This window comes from Ranitomeya variabilis, chromosome 5, assembly GCF_051348905.1.
Source record: "Ranitomeya variabilis isolate aRanVar5 chromosome 5, aRanVar5.hap1, whole genome shotgun sequence".
Classification (NCBI taxonomy): domain Eukaryota; kingdom Metazoa; phylum Chordata; class Amphibia; order Anura; family Dendrobatidae; genus Ranitomeya; species Ranitomeya variabilis.
Window position 1 is genome coordinate 298,955,454 of NC_135236.1, and position 7,419 is coordinate 298,962,872.

Consider the following 7,419-nt stretch of genomic DNA (forward strand, 5'->3'; position numbering starts at 1 on the left):
TTGTGAATTCTGCTCTTGGGCTCCCTCCGGTGGTTGTTGGTGGTAGTGCAGTTGTCTTGGGGTTGTAATCCGGGCAGGTGTTTCTGCTGATTGCAGCTCCATTAGGTATTTAGGTGTGCATGATCCATGAGTCCATGCCAGTTGTCCACTGTACTTGGAGGGATTGCATCTCTCTCTGGCTCCTCATGCCCTGCTGCCAATTCAGCTAAGATAAGTGTCTGTTTTTTTGTCTCTGTGCACACATGCAGTGTGCTTTGCAATTCAGTGCAATTCATTGTGTTTTTGTCCAGCTTAGACTTTGTTTGGATTTTTCAGTCATGCTGGATTCTCAGGAGATGCAGATATACTTTCTATGTCTTTAGTTAGATGTAGAATATTTGTATTATCTGCTGTGGATATTTTTAGGATTTTAATACTGACCGCTTAGAATTCTGTCCTATCCTTTTCTGTTTAGCTAGAAGTGCCTCTTTTGCTAAATCCTGTTTTTCTGCCTGCGTGTGTTTTTCCTCTTATACTCTCAGTCAATATTTGTGGGGGGCTGCCTATCCTCTGGGGTTCTGCTCTGAGGCAAGATAGAATTCCCATTTCCATCTATAGGGGTATTTAGTCCTCCGGCTGTGTCGAGGTGTCTAGGACGTGTTAGGTACATCCCACAGCTACTTCTAGTTGCGGTGTTAGTTTAGGGTTTGCGGTCAGTACAGGTACCACCTACTCATGAGAAAGTCTCTCATGCGGCTCCAAGGTCACCGGATCACAACAGGTTGGGAAGCGCCATAGTTATTAGCTCCTTCCCAGACTATTAAGACCAGCTCACAGCCGTCTGCTTTCCCTTAGCTGGTTATTAAAAATAAGAAGGACCCCACGCTATTTTTTAAAAAATGTATTCCTAAAAAGCTGCCGGATAAGATCCACAGAGCTTATTATATATATGACGGCTGTCTATCTCTCTCTGTCTCTATCTAATGATCTATCTATATTTGTATATAAGATTGTTTTAATACTTCGAAAACTAGCTTTAAATTACATAAAGATTACTGTATGTAAAAGTTGATGTTAAAAACGCACTGCATACGCATGTCATATGGATGCTCGAAAAAAATTGCATTTTACTCTCATGAGACTCGTCCTACTTTTCTGATTAAAGATCGGAGCAATTTTTTTACGCAGATGAGAGCAAGCCCTAAAGGTACCTTCACACGAAGCGACGCTGCAGCGATAGCGACAACGATGCCGATCGCTGCAGCGTCGCTGTTTGATCGCTGGAGAGTTGTCACACAGACGTTGCAGCGTCCTCGCTAGCGATATCGTTTCGTTTGACACGCAGCAGCGATCAGGATCCTGCTGTGATGTCGCTGGTCGCTGAATAAAGTCCAGAACTTTATTTGGTCGTCCGATCGCTGTGTATCGTTGTGTTTGAAAGCAAAAGCAACGATACCAGCGATGTTTTACACTGGTAACCAGGGTAAACATCGGGTTACCAAGCGCAGGGCCGCGCTTAGTAACCCGATGTTTACCCTGGTTACCAGCGTAAAAGTAAAAAAAACAAACAGTACATGCTCACCTGCGCGTCCCCCAGCGTCCGCTTCCTGACACTGACTGAGCTCCGGCCCTAACAGCACAGCGGTGACGTCACCGCTGTGCTTTCACTTTCACTTTAGGGCCGGCGCTCAGTAAGTGTCAGGAAGCAGACGCTGGGGGACGCGCAGGTGAGCATGTACTGTTTGTTTTTTTTTACTTTTACGCTGGTAACCAGGGTAAACATCGGGTTACTAAGCGCGGCCCTGCGCTTGGTAACCCGATGTTTACCCTGGTTACCAGTGTAAAACATCGCTGGTATCGTTGCTTTTGCTTTCAAACACAACGATACACAGCGATCGGACGACCAAATAAAGTTCTGGACTTTATTCAGCGACCAGCGACATCACAGCAGGATCCTGATCGCTGCTGCGTGTCAAACGAAACGATATCGCTAGCCAGGACGCTGCAACGTCACGGATCGCTAGCGATGTCGTTTAGTGTGAAGGTACCTTAAGACGTAAACCGCTTTAAGTGCAGTGGCTGCAACCATATGGTACTAGTCAGCCTAATAAATACCTTTTATATGCTTATGTCACACAATTTGAATTGATAGCAACAATCAATGTGGAGTCAGTAAGTCAAGGCTATGATTCCAGCTATAGCTCAATCATAAACACACAGTTATGTTCAAAATAATAGCAGTCTAACATAACTACTTCATTACTAGGTGTAGGCGAGTAATAAGCAATCAATAGTCATGACACACATGCTGCTAATTGGGTGTAATTGATTCATTTAACTAAAGGGTGCTATAATTAGTAGAAGTGAGGAGTTAAATTAGGTCATTCATTCTGTGAAATAACAGGTGGCAAATATGGCACTTATTTAAAGGTGGGAGACAGCAAATGTTGTACCTACTGGTTTTAGTCCTTGCTCACTGAGTAAACTGGATCATTCCAGACATTGTACCAAACGAGAAAGAACTTTGATCAAGAAGTTGATTGGAGAGGGGAAATCATATAAAGAAGTGCAGAAAATAATTGGCTGCTCAGCTAAAAACATTTCCAACATTTTAAATTGTGTAATTGTTATGGAATGAAAAGCGATAATGCATTGAATGCAACTTTTATTAATTGCAGGGAAAGCGATGCAGAATTTGTTGTCCTACAGGAATAACAAAAAATCATGTTACATTTTTTATGTTTATTTCATTATACAATTGAACAATAATCGAAAAGGTTATTAAACAGACATAAAATTTAGACTCTAAGGCCACTATTTGGTCATGAAATGACATGGCAAACATCAGGACTACACAATCGTGGTCTCAGGGTGCCAATGGGGATGAAGAGGGAAAAGCCACTCTTTTAAACATTTATATGATATAGTCATTATTGATAGCAGCATCTAAGGGGTTAAACAGATGTGGACGGTGACAACTCTGATCGTGGCTGATGCAGCAAGTTGTCAGCTATAATGTACAACCGATAGCTGCTGGATTGTCACCTGTATGGGGATGCTATTCTCTTATACCTCAGGTCAGTTAAAACACGTATTGACGGTCATTAAAGGGTTAAGGTCATGGAGTGGCCTAGCCAGTCTCCAGACCTTAATCCCATAGAAAACTCATGGAGGGAGTAGAAGCTTTTTTAACACTGTCCCAAATTTCTTGAGATGTGTTGTTGCTGCTATCAATTTCTAAATAAGTTATTTTTAAAAAATGTAAATGAAAAAATGTGTAATTTTCAGCTTTTGATATGTCTTCTATAAAATGTGGCTTTAAAGAGAACTTGTCAATAGTTTTTTGGCATATAAACCCTGCCCATCACGTTCAAGATCATAAGAATGGGGTTCCTGCAACCCCTTTATATCATCAGATGTGTTTTCGTTGTCATTCTATAGTTGGCATTCTATAGTGCCTGAAGTATTGCAACTGCTCCCTGGAATTGGAGAGCCCACTGTGCCTTATTGAACAGTTAGTGATTCCACTGCACAGGCACAAGACTTTAGAGACTACAATGATGACGGAGAGATATCATTTACGTAGATGCATTTATAAGAGGCGGCGTTTGAATGGATCTTGACGGTGCTTATCTCAATTTGGAGATACCCATCGGACCCGATCGCACAATTTATCTACAATGTTGGACAACTGTAAAGCACTTTTTCTGAGATATGCAGGGGCATGTCTGAAGATATAAAAAGGGTTGCAGGAATCCAATTATGCTCTTACAGGTGATGGACAAGGTTTATAAGCCAAAAGACTGGTGAGGTTCCCTGTAAGGTATTTTCACACACACACACACACACACACACACACACACACACACACACACACACACACACACACACACACACACACACACACACACACACACACACACACAAACTAACGTGTAAAAGTTTAGGGTCACTTAGAAATGTCCTTATTTTTGAAAGAAAAGCAATTTTTTCCAATGATGCTAACACTAAATGATTCAGAAATACACTCTATATATTGTTAATGTGGTAAATGGCTATTCTAGCTGCAAAAGTCTGGTTTGTAATGCAATATCTTTATAGGTGTATAGAGACCCATTTCCAACAACCATCACGCCAGTGTTCTTATGGTACTTTGTGTTTGCTAACTGTGTAAGAAGGCTAATGTATGGTTAGAATAGCCTTGAAAACACTTGTGCAAGTATGTTAGCACAGCTGGAAACAGTTTGGCTGATTAGAGAACCTATAAACCTGACCTTCCTTTGAGCTAGTTGGGAATCTGGAGCATTACATTTGTTGGGTCCATTAAACTCTCACAATGGCCAGAAAAAAAATAACTTTCATGTGAAACTCGACAGTCTATTCTTGTTCATAGAAATGAAGGCTATACCATGCGAGAAATTGCCAAGAAACTGAAGATTTCCTACAACGGTGTGTACTACTCCCTTCAGAGGAGAGCACAAACAGGCTCTAACCAGAGTAGAAAGAGAAGTGGGAGGCCCCCCTGCACAACTGAGCAACAACAAGTACATTAGAGTCTGTAGTTTGAGAAATTGACGCCTCACAGGTCCTCAACTGGCAACTTCATTAAATAGTACACGCAAAACGCCAGTGTCAACGTCTACGGTGAAGAGGCGACTCCGGGATGCTGGCCTTCAGGGCAGAATGGCAAAGAAAAAGCCATATCTGAGATGAGCTAATAAAAGGAAAAGATTAATATGGGCAAAGAACACAGATATTGGACAGAGGAAGATTGGAAAAAAGTGTTATGGACAGACGAATCCAAGTTTGAGGTGTTTGGATCACACATAAGAACAATTGTGAGATGCAGAACAACTGAAAAGATGCTGGAAGAGTGCCTGACGCCATCTGTCAAGCATGGTGGAGGTAATGTGATGGTCTGGGGTTGCTTTGGTGCTGGAAAAGTGGGAGATTTGTACAAGGTAAAAGGGATTATGAATAAGGAAGGCTATCACTTCATTTTGCAACGCCATGCCATACCCTGTGGACAGCGCTTGATTGGAGCCAATTTCATCCAACAACAGGACAATGACCCAAAGCACGCCTCCAAATTATGTAAGAACTAATTAAGGAAGAAGCATGCAGCTGGTATTCTATCTGTAGTGGAGTGGCCAGCTCAGTCACCAGATATCAACCCCATTGAGGAGTTGTGGGAGTAGCTTGACCGTATGGTACGCAAAAAGTGCCCATCAAGCCAAATCAACTTGTGGGAGGGGCTTCTGGAAGCATAGGGTGAAATTTCTCCAGATTACCTCAGCAAATTAACTGCTAGAATGCCAAAGGTCTGCAATGCTGTAATTGCTGCAAAGGGAGCATTCTTTGACGAAAGCAAAGATTGAAAGAGAAAATTATTTCAAACAAAAATCTTTTTTTCGAACCTTGTCAATGTCGGGACTAGATTTTAAATTCATTTGGCAACTCATTTGATTAATAAAAGTATGAGTTTTCATGGAAAACACAAAATTGTCTTGGTGACCCCAAAATTTGGAACGGTAGTGTATATATAAACACTGCTCAAAAAAATAAAGGGAACACTAAAATACCACATCCTAGATATCACTGAAATATTTCAGTTGCAAATCTTTATTCATTACATGGTGGAATGTGTTGAGAACAATAAAACATAAAAATGATCAATGTAAATCAAAATGAATATCCCATGGAGGTCTGTATTTGGAATGATACTCAAAATCAAAGTGGAAAATCAAATTACAGGCTGATCCAACTTCAGTGAAAATGCCCGAAGACAAGGAAATGATGCTCAGTAGTGTGTGTGTGGCCTCCATGTGCCTGTATGACCTTTCTACAACGCTTGGGCCTGCTCTTGATGAGGTGGCGGATGGTCTCCTGAGGGATCTCCTCCCAGACCTGGACTAAAGCATCCGCCAACTCCTGGACAGTCTGTGGTGTAACGTGACGTTGGTAGATGGTGCAAGACATGATGTCCCAGATCTGTTCAATCGGATTCATGTCTGGGCAAAAGGCGGGCCAGTCCATAGCTTAAGTGCCTTCATCTTGCAGGAACTGCTGACATACTCCAGCCACATGAGGTCTGGCATTGTCCTGCATTAGGAGGAACCCAGGGCCAACCGCACCAGCATATGGTCTCACAAGGGGTCGGAGGATCTCATCTCGATACTTAATGGCAGTCAGGCTACCTCTGGCGAGAACATGGAGGGCTGTGTGGCCCTCCAAAAAAAATGCCACCCCACACCATTACTGACCCACTGCCAAACCGGTCATGCTGAAGGATGTTGCAGGCAGCAGATCGCTCTCCACGGCTTCTCCAGACTCTGTCACGTCTGTCACATGTGCTCAGTGTGAACCTGCTTTTATCTGTGAAGAGCACAGGGTGCCAGTGCCGAATTTGTCAATCCTGGTGTTCTGAGACCATCCTAATGGAGTCAGTTTCTAACCGATTGGCAGACACATGCACATTTGTGGCCTGCTGGAGGTCATTTTGCAGGGCTCTGGCAGTGCTCCTCCTGTTCCTCCTTGCACAAAGGCTGAGGTAGCTGTCCTGCTGCTTGATTTTTGCCCTCCTACGGCCCCCTCCACTTCTCCTGGTGTACTGGCCTGTCTCCTGGTAGTGCCTCCAGCCTCTGGACACTACGCTGACAGACACAGCAAACCTTCTTGCCACAGCTCGCATTGATGTGCCATCCTGGATGAGCTGCACTACCTGAGCCACCTGTGTGGGTTGTAGAGTCTGTCTCGTGCTACTACGAGTGTGAAAGCACAACCAACATTCAAAAGTGACCAAACATCAGCCAGAAAGCATTGGTACTGAGATGAGGTCTGTGGTCCCCACCTGCAGAGCCACTCCTTTTTTGAGTGTCTTGATAATTGCCAATAATTTCCATCTGTTTTCTATTCCATTTGCACAACAGCATGTGAAATTTATTGTCAGTGTTGCTTCCTAAGATACCAAATGTAATTATCAAGACCAAAGTCAGCGCAGCCGTCTACCAGGTAATTTTAGAGCACTTCATGCTTCCCTCTGCCGACAAGCTTTTGGAGATGGAAATTTCATTCTCCAGCAGGACTGGCACCTGTCCACACTGCCAAAAGTACCAATACCTAGTTAAAAACAACATTATCACTGTGGATAATTTGGATTTTAAAATCATTTTTCAGCTAGTGTTGTATTCTAATTTACTGAGATAATGACTTTTGGGGTTTCATTGGCTGTAAGCCATAACCATCAACATTAACAGGAATAAACACTTGAACTAGATCACTCTGTAATGACTCTATATATGAGATTCACTTTTTTGTATTGAAGAACTGAAATAAATTAACTTTTTAGTGATATTCTAATTTTGTGAGATGCACCTGTAGATAGGGAATATATTCATTGCTCTAAATGTGTGTATATATTCATCCTTTTTGCCTATATAA